Genomic DNA, 10,159 nt, shown 5'->3' on the forward strand with positions numbered 1-10,159 from the left:
CAAACAAAACATCTGCTAAATCGCGAAACCTCTTTTCTGGATTCGATTTTCTGAACACCTCAGATATCAGCGCTGCAGCTCCAGTGCAGCAACAATGCACTAAAACGTGCATCGTCCACAACGGCTGCTCGCACACTATCCTCTGAGGAATAATGCTTTTTCTGCTCTTGTCCTCAGACGATCAGTCAAAGGGCGATTCAGTGTTTCTCGGGAGACTAATAATTCCCACCTCTTTCTTGCGTAATGACAGTTTGTATGTTAATAGCGAGCGTTCAGGATCATTTTTCTGCTTCTTTCACTTCAACAAAAAAATAGCCTGAGAGGTAGATTTAATTTCCTTGTCTGACTTGATGTGAAAAGGCGACCCAACGCTGCAACAATGCGGCATCTTGATGCAATAATCTCAAATTAAGTCATGAATAATGTAACGAAAAGTCATGAAGAGGAATTAATAATTCAATAGATAAATAATTTACAAAATAATCAAATAAATAAATAATGACGTGTCATAAATAAAGTATCAGATTAAATCTTTCCACCAGGCAGCCTCATGCGAGAAGCAACACAAACAAAAATATGGAAGAAGAGAGAAAGCGTCGCCTATTGTTTTGTAAGGTATTAGGGGATAAATCCCTTTTTTAAATGTTATATTCAGGTTGTTTCATTTAATAGAACCGGTGAGATTATGGGATCGAGGGATGTGTGATTTTCAGCCATTTCAAAATAATGTATTTCAGATTTTTCAAATAAGAACAATAATGAAAATAATCACTTTCCACCTTAAACCTGCCGCAACTAATATTTGGCAGAAACGAGAACACAACTCATTAAGTTTCAGTCAGGATGTAGGTGGGTTTTAGAGATGGGCGCAGAATAAAGTGTTGGATAAAAGTTATAATCAATCCATCCATTAGCTGCAATTATCCTTTGAGCCTTTGGGGGACTGGAGCCGACCACAGTCAGGCAGGTACAGGTCACTAATCCGTCGCAGGACCTGACACAGAAAGTTCAATTTAACTGAACTTCATGTTTTTGGACTGTGGGAGGAAGTCGGAGAACCTGGTAAACACCCAGGCAGACCCGGGAAGAACATACATACTTTAAATCAAGAACCTTCTTCTTCTTGTGACTGTGCGAACCGCTGCTCCACCGTGTCGCCCGGGCGTAGAATCAACCTCTTGCTGCTGCCGAATCAAAACAGCAAAGTTTGGACTGAAAAAGTATGAAAGAGCAGAAGGATGCTGTGTGAAGCTGAGGGGACAGAATATACACACACACAAACTATTGATTGCAGTTTTAAAATGTACCTAAGCCTAGTCAGAGTCTACTTAATCGAGAAACCTAGCGATATTCCTGCTGGGCTACATTCGTGAGGCCGAGCCCTCGTTCTGTATTCCTCACAGCGTCTAAGTGCAATAAGATTCTAATGATGTCAAACGAGAGTCAACATGTCGGTGATAAAGTGAAATCACAAAGTCTGTGTTCAGGTCGTTTGGGCCTAAAAGGGCAGAAGTGCGTCCAAGTTGTGTTTAGTCAAAGGGCTTTTATTTTGTCAGCCAGAGTTCGAGCTGTGAAAACTCTCTGAGACAGCGAGGACTTCTCAGCCTGAGCCGCTTTCAGCCTATTGAAGACATCAGTTTTCCCCCGTGCCATCTGCGTATCAACCTTAGCCTATCAAGAAACAATCAACAGAACCATCTGCGGTCTAGTCACCAGTCCTGTTATCCCTCCAACACAAATAAAGACAAACTGCAAAGAGCAGGGCGAGCAAGTCACTGGTGTCGCTATCAGGGAAGGACGTCATCCAGCGAGAGAGCTCAGTCAAACAGAGACACGGAGACAGAGGACGCTGTTTGACTTCTCCGTCGTAACGGGAGCTCTTAACAGACTTTGTGTGGATTTGGAAAGAAATCTTAAAAAGTTGGTGGATGCAGACGGCCATTTTAAAGCGTCTTTGTGATATTGAGATGAGTTCTAACTTTCCCCTTTTGCCGGTGAAGGACATGAAAGTTGACGACTGCACAGGTAGTGTTCGACTTTGGATATTCTTTAAAACTGCTACATGGAAATCCAACAGCAGCTCTCTCTCTCTCTCTCTCTCTCTCCAGCCATTAAAATTCACTCACTCCCGGTGATTGCTAACAATGAGGATCCAAAAGCGGGAAAAGAGGTGGCAGACACAAAGATTAATTAAAAAAAAAAAAAAACGAAAAGCTGTACAATGGACACATGGATTGTTTCATTAGAAGCCAGTTGTGTGGCTGCAGAAATGCCAAGAAAATATGTGTGTGAGGGTCCGGGGATGGACAGCGCTTAAGATAAAACAGTCGGAAAAATGTGCAACAGACAAAACCAGGCAATGTGGAATGGAGGAGGCCCCTAATGAAGCCAGCTGGTCCTAGTCCAGACAGGCAGAGGAGGGGGAAGGATTGATAGAGGGAGAGACCCACAGGGGTGGGTGGAGAGAGAGAGAAAGAGAGGGGGGGAAAGGGAGTAAGACACGGAGGATGTATGGCCACTCAGGCAGCTCTATTGTATCAGAAGGCTCCAGTAGGTGTGTTTCTTCCAAACTCTGCAGAAAAACCCAGAGCCCTGCCAAGCAGCACGTCTGCTAATCGTGCAGCAATTACTAGCCTAATAGATGCTTTTTTTACTCAGCTGCTCGCCACCTCGCCGCCGCCATGTTGGGAGGCAGAGATTCATTATAGTGGCGAAGAGGATGCAAAGCTCAATGGTTGGTTGTCTTGATTTCACCCAGCCGTTGAAAGTATAACCAACAGTTTCGTGAACTCTGGGTGCGAGTGATTAAATGTCCGTTCGGTTTTTTCTCTCCGCCACGTAACAGCGGCGATGATTCTGCACCGAACTCAACGAGACAAACGTGGTCTCTGCTTTTGTTCCCCAGCGCTGCTCATTCCAACTTTAACCACGCACACTCACAGCTCCGAGGTTTTACAGGGACAGGTCGACATGCTGGGAAACTCACGGTATATGAAGAGCGTTAACTATCAAGGCAAACGATCAACACACGTATCCATAGGGGGGCGCTGTTGCTCGGTAAAAGTTACATTGTGTTGTTTTAAAGCTCGGCAGAAACAGTCCTGGGGCCAAGAAGTAATCTGGTACATCAGCCACTATACAACAAATCCTTTTTTATACTTTGTTTTAAGTATTAAACAACGTTGAAGAGAACCAGACTAGCTGTTCCCTTATGCTAAGCTAAGTGTTCTATAGTGTAGAATATCAACCTTTCAATAAACTGCTTTACCAACATGTTTAACTTTTACTTTAAGTCACCGGCAGCATCATATTATCAAGTACTTGTACAAACAAAAACTGCAAGTAATTTATACAAAATATGAATTTAAAGATAAATGCTTGATATATTCCTCTTCCCACCTATAAATATCTTTTGTCAGTGCCACCGTATGTAAATCTACGAAAGGAATAAATATAGTGATGAATAAATAAATAAATAATAAAAGGAATACATGTCCTCTTGTCCTGTCTTTCTTGTCTGTCTGAGTGATTAATTTTAGAAACAGTGGTGCAGTATTAATAGCTACTTGCTGCACTGAAAGTGTCCGCATTGGGAAATCTGGGGCACGGAGTGAAAAATAAAATAAGGGACAAGATAAACACTGGTGAACACAGAACAGCAAACCACTGAAATATTCAACGCAGTGGATCCACTGTTAGCGTTAGCTCCATTAGCAGGGGCGACCGCGACGCAGCTGGACTTCACTTGGATTTAATGAAATTAGCTCACGTACAATTAACATTTTAACACGAGTTTTACTTTGCATTTGCAAAAGTTGTGGATCTGGACGTTTAATTATTGTGTGCTGCAAGGTTACAAGACTTCTACTCTCAATGATCACAGTGTTGAGCTTGGTAAGATGGAACAGTTCTCAGACCCGGGACTCTTCAGGTTCCACAACATTCATGAGGACGGAGGAAACGGAAATCTTGACTGGTCCCGAAAGTGAAGCCAAAGTGTCTCACTCACCCCCTAGTGGCTGGCCGCAGTGAAGGTCGTTAAACCTTCCTTCTCCAAGTTAATGAATGGGACGCGGACCAAGCTAAAACTGCAGAGATTAGTGATGACTCACTAATGATATAGAATATTATATATATATAATTTTATAAATATTAAAAGTGTTGTTTACTGAGGTTTTTATCAAAGTACATTTTGATGTATAACTGCAACTTAAACGTGAATCAAGGGTCCCAGATTATAACTTTAAGGTTAATTCCAAATGTGAATAATCACAGGAGACTTTGATTTGTCTCCTACTATGACACAGAGAAGTGTATCCCTGATCGAACAATCTGCTCATTAGAAAGTATTTATTTTGGGACAGAACCATTAGATTTGCGTCAGATAATATTTCCACCGTGTTTATAAAAATCCACTTTCAGGGAAACGTTTCTGAAACGTATGAATGATTCATGGTGTTTTTGTTCCCACAGGATTTAAATTAAATAAAACACTGGAAGCTGAAGTTGTTTCTCTCCAGCTCGTGACTAACGTGTAAGTTTGTGTTACTCTGTGAAAGCTGCAGATTTGTTATGGGAAAGTTCAGATCGGCCATGTTACATTATACTGTGATGGCACAAGTCACATCTTCGTCCTGGTGGTGAAGTTTGGCGTCCAAGTATCTGCAGCTCGTGGCCCGAGTGTGAGTCAGTCAACAACAACAATACATTACTTCATGTTTTTAACACACTTTATTCTGGTGTGTGTTCTGTGTCATTTATCCGTGAGGTCACATGTCGCTGCTGTGCTCACTCTCACTGTTCATCCAGCGTCATGCTGTCATCATCATTAAACTCCCTTGTTTTTCATTTCCTGCCTTCGTTTCCATACTTCTATTGTTATTGGATTTATAAAAGCACGAGACGAGTCACTTTCAATTTGAGTTAAAGAGTTGCAGGGTCCCGATATCAAACAATGACCACGATACTGTCAGCTGGAGTGTATCTGCAGCAGTTCTATTACTTGACATGTTGATTTTATTAGAGAGAATCCAGGAGAAGGCACACGTGGAATAAAGGGTCTGGACTGATGTCTTTAAGTAAACTGGTTTTTGATGAACGAGGTTAAAGTCAAATCAGAGTAAATCTAAACAAACACGTTGGAATGCTCCCCTGTATCGGCTGCTCTGTGGGTTCTCACCTTTAATGGACGTTCCTCGTTTTACAGCCTCTGCAATTTTCTCCAACGCCTTGCAGAACAATTGCACTTAATAAAGTTCCATCTAAAACCCACCATGTCTAATGTCTGCACTTGACACCAGCTGAGATTCAAACAGGATGCCATTACGTTATTCAGGCTTTTCTTTTTTTCTTTTTTTTTTCTTAAGACGCTGTGTTATTGTTTTCGTGGGGGAGGGTTCAGAGAATCAAATGTAAATATGAGGCATCCTGGTAGATTTAGTGGAGTTATTGGCTTTGCAAATGTTTGAATAACTCCTCAAACACTTCCCGCTCTCCACGGGCTTCGGTGTCTCATCGCAGCTTTGGAGCTAAGTGATCGTTTGGCTAAATGAGGAGCCCCTGTCTCTGCGTGTTTGTGGGAGCTGTAATGACACTGTACTCTCAGCAGGCTTGTGCAACACCGCACTGGAGAATGAGGGAGACTGCTGGGCCTCCAGCATTCTGTGGCCCTGACTCATTCCTGTCCTCCTATGGACCCATTACTCCGCTCAGCGCTGGAGCTCCTGCAGCAGCGACGTCTCCTCCTATGGAGACATTAGTCTGCAACACGCGGACGGGAAAATAAATGCAATGGTTCGGATTCCAGATGCTGCAAGATGGTTCAATTCCTGCCTCTTAAGACTAACAGATATTTGGCATCTGATTATTTGGCCGAGACGGACAAACAATCATTCAACATTTCAACCTGGTCTAAATAAATACTGTGACTCACAGGTACTTATTCATGAGGTCGTTCTGAAGTAGATTAAGTTTTATTATTTTATCCTTTTGTTTCTTTACATATTGTTTTCACTTGACACGTGACCAGTCTATACTGTTCCTCTACCGACACGCTGACATGATCATAAATTGTAAATACTGCTGTCATTTTTAAATGGACTGATTGTAGATTCTAAAATAATGTTTGTGATCAGTATCGATAAGAATGAATGGACGAGGTCCCTGAGCCTCGGAGCTAAACACCAGCGAACAAAAGCTTTAATCTTTACTTTCACCAAACCCACAGCTGCTTCTCTGGCAAATAATCCTGCAGTTGAACTGTAACACACTGAGATCCCAGTAAAATCAACCGGGTTACTGGCAGCGGAACAACAAAGCTGGGTTTCAACTGGTTTATTTTCCTTTTCAGAAGTTCTCACGACGACAGGACTCAGTTTTAAACCTAATTTATGGAGTTCAGAAAGCTCGGTAATATTAATAAAGGATTATCTTATCTTAACCGTGCTGTCGATATATGAAACATCTAGGCTCTATGAGTGAAATTAAAACTTTAAATGTTACCAAAAACACGTCATTACATTAGATAAAAGTTGCAGAGACGAACGTTCGGCTTTGTTGACAGAAAGATTCGACTTTCAGAATTAAAACAGCTGCCATCAAACCGTGCAGCCAGGCATTAAACAAAAGATGACATTTTCTGAGGAGCGTTTGTGAATCGAGGGAAATTAAAAGTCTGTAATTCTTTTGAAATTATTTTCACCAAACAAGTCATCATCCCGAAAAAAGTTCAGGAAGCAAAAGCAAATGATTTCAGTTTGTTAGTGAGCGGGACAATAAACAATCATTTGCAAAATTGACCACAAACAAAAGGGAAAGAAACAACAATGCAAAAATGTCTGAATTATGAGGATGTTGCCAAGACAGAACAAGATGTAGTGACAACAGCAGGGAGAAGGTATTGTCTGATTGTCTGTGGATCACACGAGTACAGCTGCACCTTCTCCACTCATCACAAAATCATGTGTTTCACGGAGAAACACGGAGGGGAAGATGGAGAGATCGTCCTGAGGGATCGAGGGAGTCGGAAGGTTTTGTTTGCCAGGAGCTGCGGTGATGCTCCGCCGAGGGAGCAGGGCGTGTCCACCGGCCCACCTGGGAGGGCCTGTTTTCAGGCTGGAGGCCAAAAGAGAAAAATCCCTCGAGGGCTCAATGAGCCACATCATGTCAGAGAGAGAGAGAGAGAGAGAGAGAGAGAGAGAGAGGGGGGGGAGCTGGCTGGTGCTCTAGGATTTTTACAGGGGCCACAATTTACAAAGAGGGACCAATTATATGTCCCTCCATTTAGTGAGGTCCTCGTCTAACCCACTGAGACCCAAGGTGCTGAATAGAAACACAGTGTAAAAGCCTGTTTGATCACATTTTATTCATAATGCACGAAACTCTGCACTGCACTTCCCTGGGCCACAAAGAACACACACGTCAAGTGTGAAGCCGATGAGATGAACGCCTCTGGAGATATGTGCTTCACATACAGACGGACGGACGTTTGTGGAACGAGAAGGTCGATGGGGAGAATCAGAGAATCAGGGGGGCACTTCAGGGGCCAATCAGATTTGAGCTGGGGCCCTCCTGGCCCCTGCCCCTGGATCCGCCCCTGCTCCGGTGCCAGCTCACATCTGGAAACATGTGGAAACCAAATCAGATAGTGAATTGATTCACGTTTAAAGCTCCACTTGGCAATAATCTTTTTGTATGTGTCTCTTATCAGCCTGAAGCACAGAGTGGAGCTGCAGCAGAAGAACACGTCACATCCCGAACCAGCAAATCGTGGCTTCTCTTATTTACCCAAATGAAACATTGGTTATCGGACACTTCTCCACTTCTGAAGCCGTCACTGGCTGTTTTGTGTTTGGCTTCCTTTGCTGTAAAGCTTCACGGACTCGTGCAGGTAAAATAAATGAGTTTTGTTCATGTGGTGGATTGTGACGTCACGATCGGCTTCCTCTTATTTCAACTGGAATCTTGGGATCGACGTGTCTGACGAAGGGGTCTGGAAATTGGCAATGATCATATATAACCTTGATTTCCTACCTGGAGAAAACTCCAGTGGAGAATAAGAGGATTCTGTGGTCTCCCACGTGACGCTGAAATTATATTATTTATTTAGTGCGGAGGCAATATGTTCACACGGAGAAATAAAACATCAGTATCTTCAGATTTGCTCGCTGTGCCTCATGTTTAGCAACATGAAAGCAGGGAAGCCGCCTTTTCCCCTGCGGAGTAGTAACATCTCTATTTGTCGTCCCCGGGGAACGCCACTTGTCAGCGCGGCACTCTACACAGATAGATCCTTCCTCTGACTCCCAGGGAAATCACCTCGTTTGTTTTGTGTCAATCCACTCAAATCCTGCAGCGCCATTGTTGCTCCGCTCCGCCTCGGCCCTCCCCTGCTCTCCCCGGAGAGAACGAACCACGTTCATTCTGTCTGCGTGGAAAAAAAAAAAAAAAAAAAGGTCAACTTAACAATACAGGGCAACAGCGTTCACACACCTTTTTGTAAGACTGAGCAGTAATTACTTCAGGTTTAAATTTATACAGTCTCACAAGCTGCTTCTGAATGTCTGAGAGGAATCCACTGAAGGTTTGTGTGACGACACGTCAACGTGAACAACGGTTCAATCAGGATTTAAAGAAGCTTTAGGTCGTGAGAAACCATAGAAACGACAGACCTGTCAGTGGGGGTTAGCGTTTATGAGGTGAAAACAACAACAGACCAGATTTATTAATTGATTTCAGTCAATAGAAGAATATTTCAGCGGAACTCTAATAAGTGATAATAATAGTAAGAACTGGGTCGATGATCTCACTGTCAGACACTTGAAGGACAAAAAACTCAAAAAACTAAAAGAAAAAATACACAAATACATGAGGAGAGAACATTTATTCATATAAGAGTAAAACCTGTGCACCATAAATTCTTTGAAAAACATATAAATAGTCGTCCACCCCACAAAGTGATGCCGAGTCCGACACAGATCACCACTCACCCTGCACCGTGTGAGCCGGAGATCGTTGTTGTCGTCGTTCAGAACACCTTGTGATCACATGTCGTGTTTTTCAACTAAAATGCTGAAAGTTAGCGCCCAAGTGCTTGTTGCTCAAACCTGCCTGATTCATCGACTTTGAGAAGTGACACGTCTTACGCACACATACCATTAGAGATGACAGGCGCTGTTCCGTCACTGTACAGTATGTAATGTTCAGGTTGACAGTACGTGGCAGCACAAAGTACACGAGGCACCTTCGGCGGGAATAATAAGCATTGTGGAGCAGTGCACTGAAGCAGGTGCAAAGACGCCCACTTCTTCCAACCCCCATCGCTGACGAGCCCCCGTCTCACACACAGATGTTTCCCATCAAAGGCCCCCACAAACCTCTCCACCCCGAGTATGTAAACCGAGATAAAGACCCATTCAAACGGAGCAACTCTGCAAACTGTACCTTGCTATTGAGCTTTTCTTTCTTTTACAATACGCACTTCAAGACTGGGAGCCGCTCGTGTTTCTTTTTTTCTCCCCTCATCTGAGGGGTCACATATGTTTCAGTGCCATGAGAGAAACATGTAGGTAGGGACGCCTGTGATAGGCATTTGTAAATTGACAAGAAAGAAAAAAAAGGGATAATACCAGAGTGGTATTTGGATGCGGAGGGGAGAAAAAAAGCGAGTGATTGAATAACAGTAATTAAAGCAGTTATTCGTTCGGCGAGCACCTGCGTGAGGGATGATATTGCTCCTTAATTCAGCTCAGTTTAACTTCTCTCAGCCGGTGGTTCCAGCATTGCCTCATTAATCGCTGATTGGCATCGAGCTGTTCACAGGAACAAACTGTTTACTCTGCCTTGCCTGCTTTCTCTGGGCTGCACGCAGCGTCGGCCTCTCTCTCTCTCTCTCTCTCTCTTGAACGCAGCATCAGGGCCTATTGTGCTGAATGAGGCAAACACTGCACATTTCACATGATCTAATGTGGACTGAGCGATAAGGCTGATTCATATATATACGTGCACAACAGAGGAGGATGTGTTACTCTACTATAATACAGTATTTTTTTTTTTACACACTGTTGTTCATGCAGTGGAGACATTTGGAAAGAAAAAAAAAAGGTAGAATCTGTGCAGGTGGCTCTGAAAATAAAGGTTTTATCACCTCAGTTTTAAATAA

At 43.2% G+C, this 10,159-nt stretch overlaps 1 long non-coding RNA gene across 1 annotated transcript; it reads right to left on the reverse strand.

Annotated features, from left to right (window-relative positions):
• Positions 1 to 8,079: 8,079 nt before the first annotated feature.
• On the reverse strand, positions 8,080 to 9,287 carry LOC138413588 (uncharacterized). The gene is made up of 2 exons (XR_011245963.1): positions 9,154 to 9,287; positions 8,080 to 8,425 (listed from the first exon to the last, which is right to left on the reverse strand). It is a non-coding gene; the product is annotated as an uncharacterized lncRNA (long non-coding RNA).
• Positions 9,288 to 10,159: the final 872 nt, after the last annotated feature.

This window comes from Paralichthys olivaceus, chromosome 13 (assembly GCF_024713975.1).
Source record: "Paralichthys olivaceus isolate ysfri-2021 chromosome 13, ASM2471397v2, whole genome shotgun sequence".
Taxonomy (NCBI): domain Eukaryota; kingdom Metazoa; phylum Chordata; class Actinopteri; order Pleuronectiformes; family Paralichthyidae; genus Paralichthys; species Paralichthys olivaceus.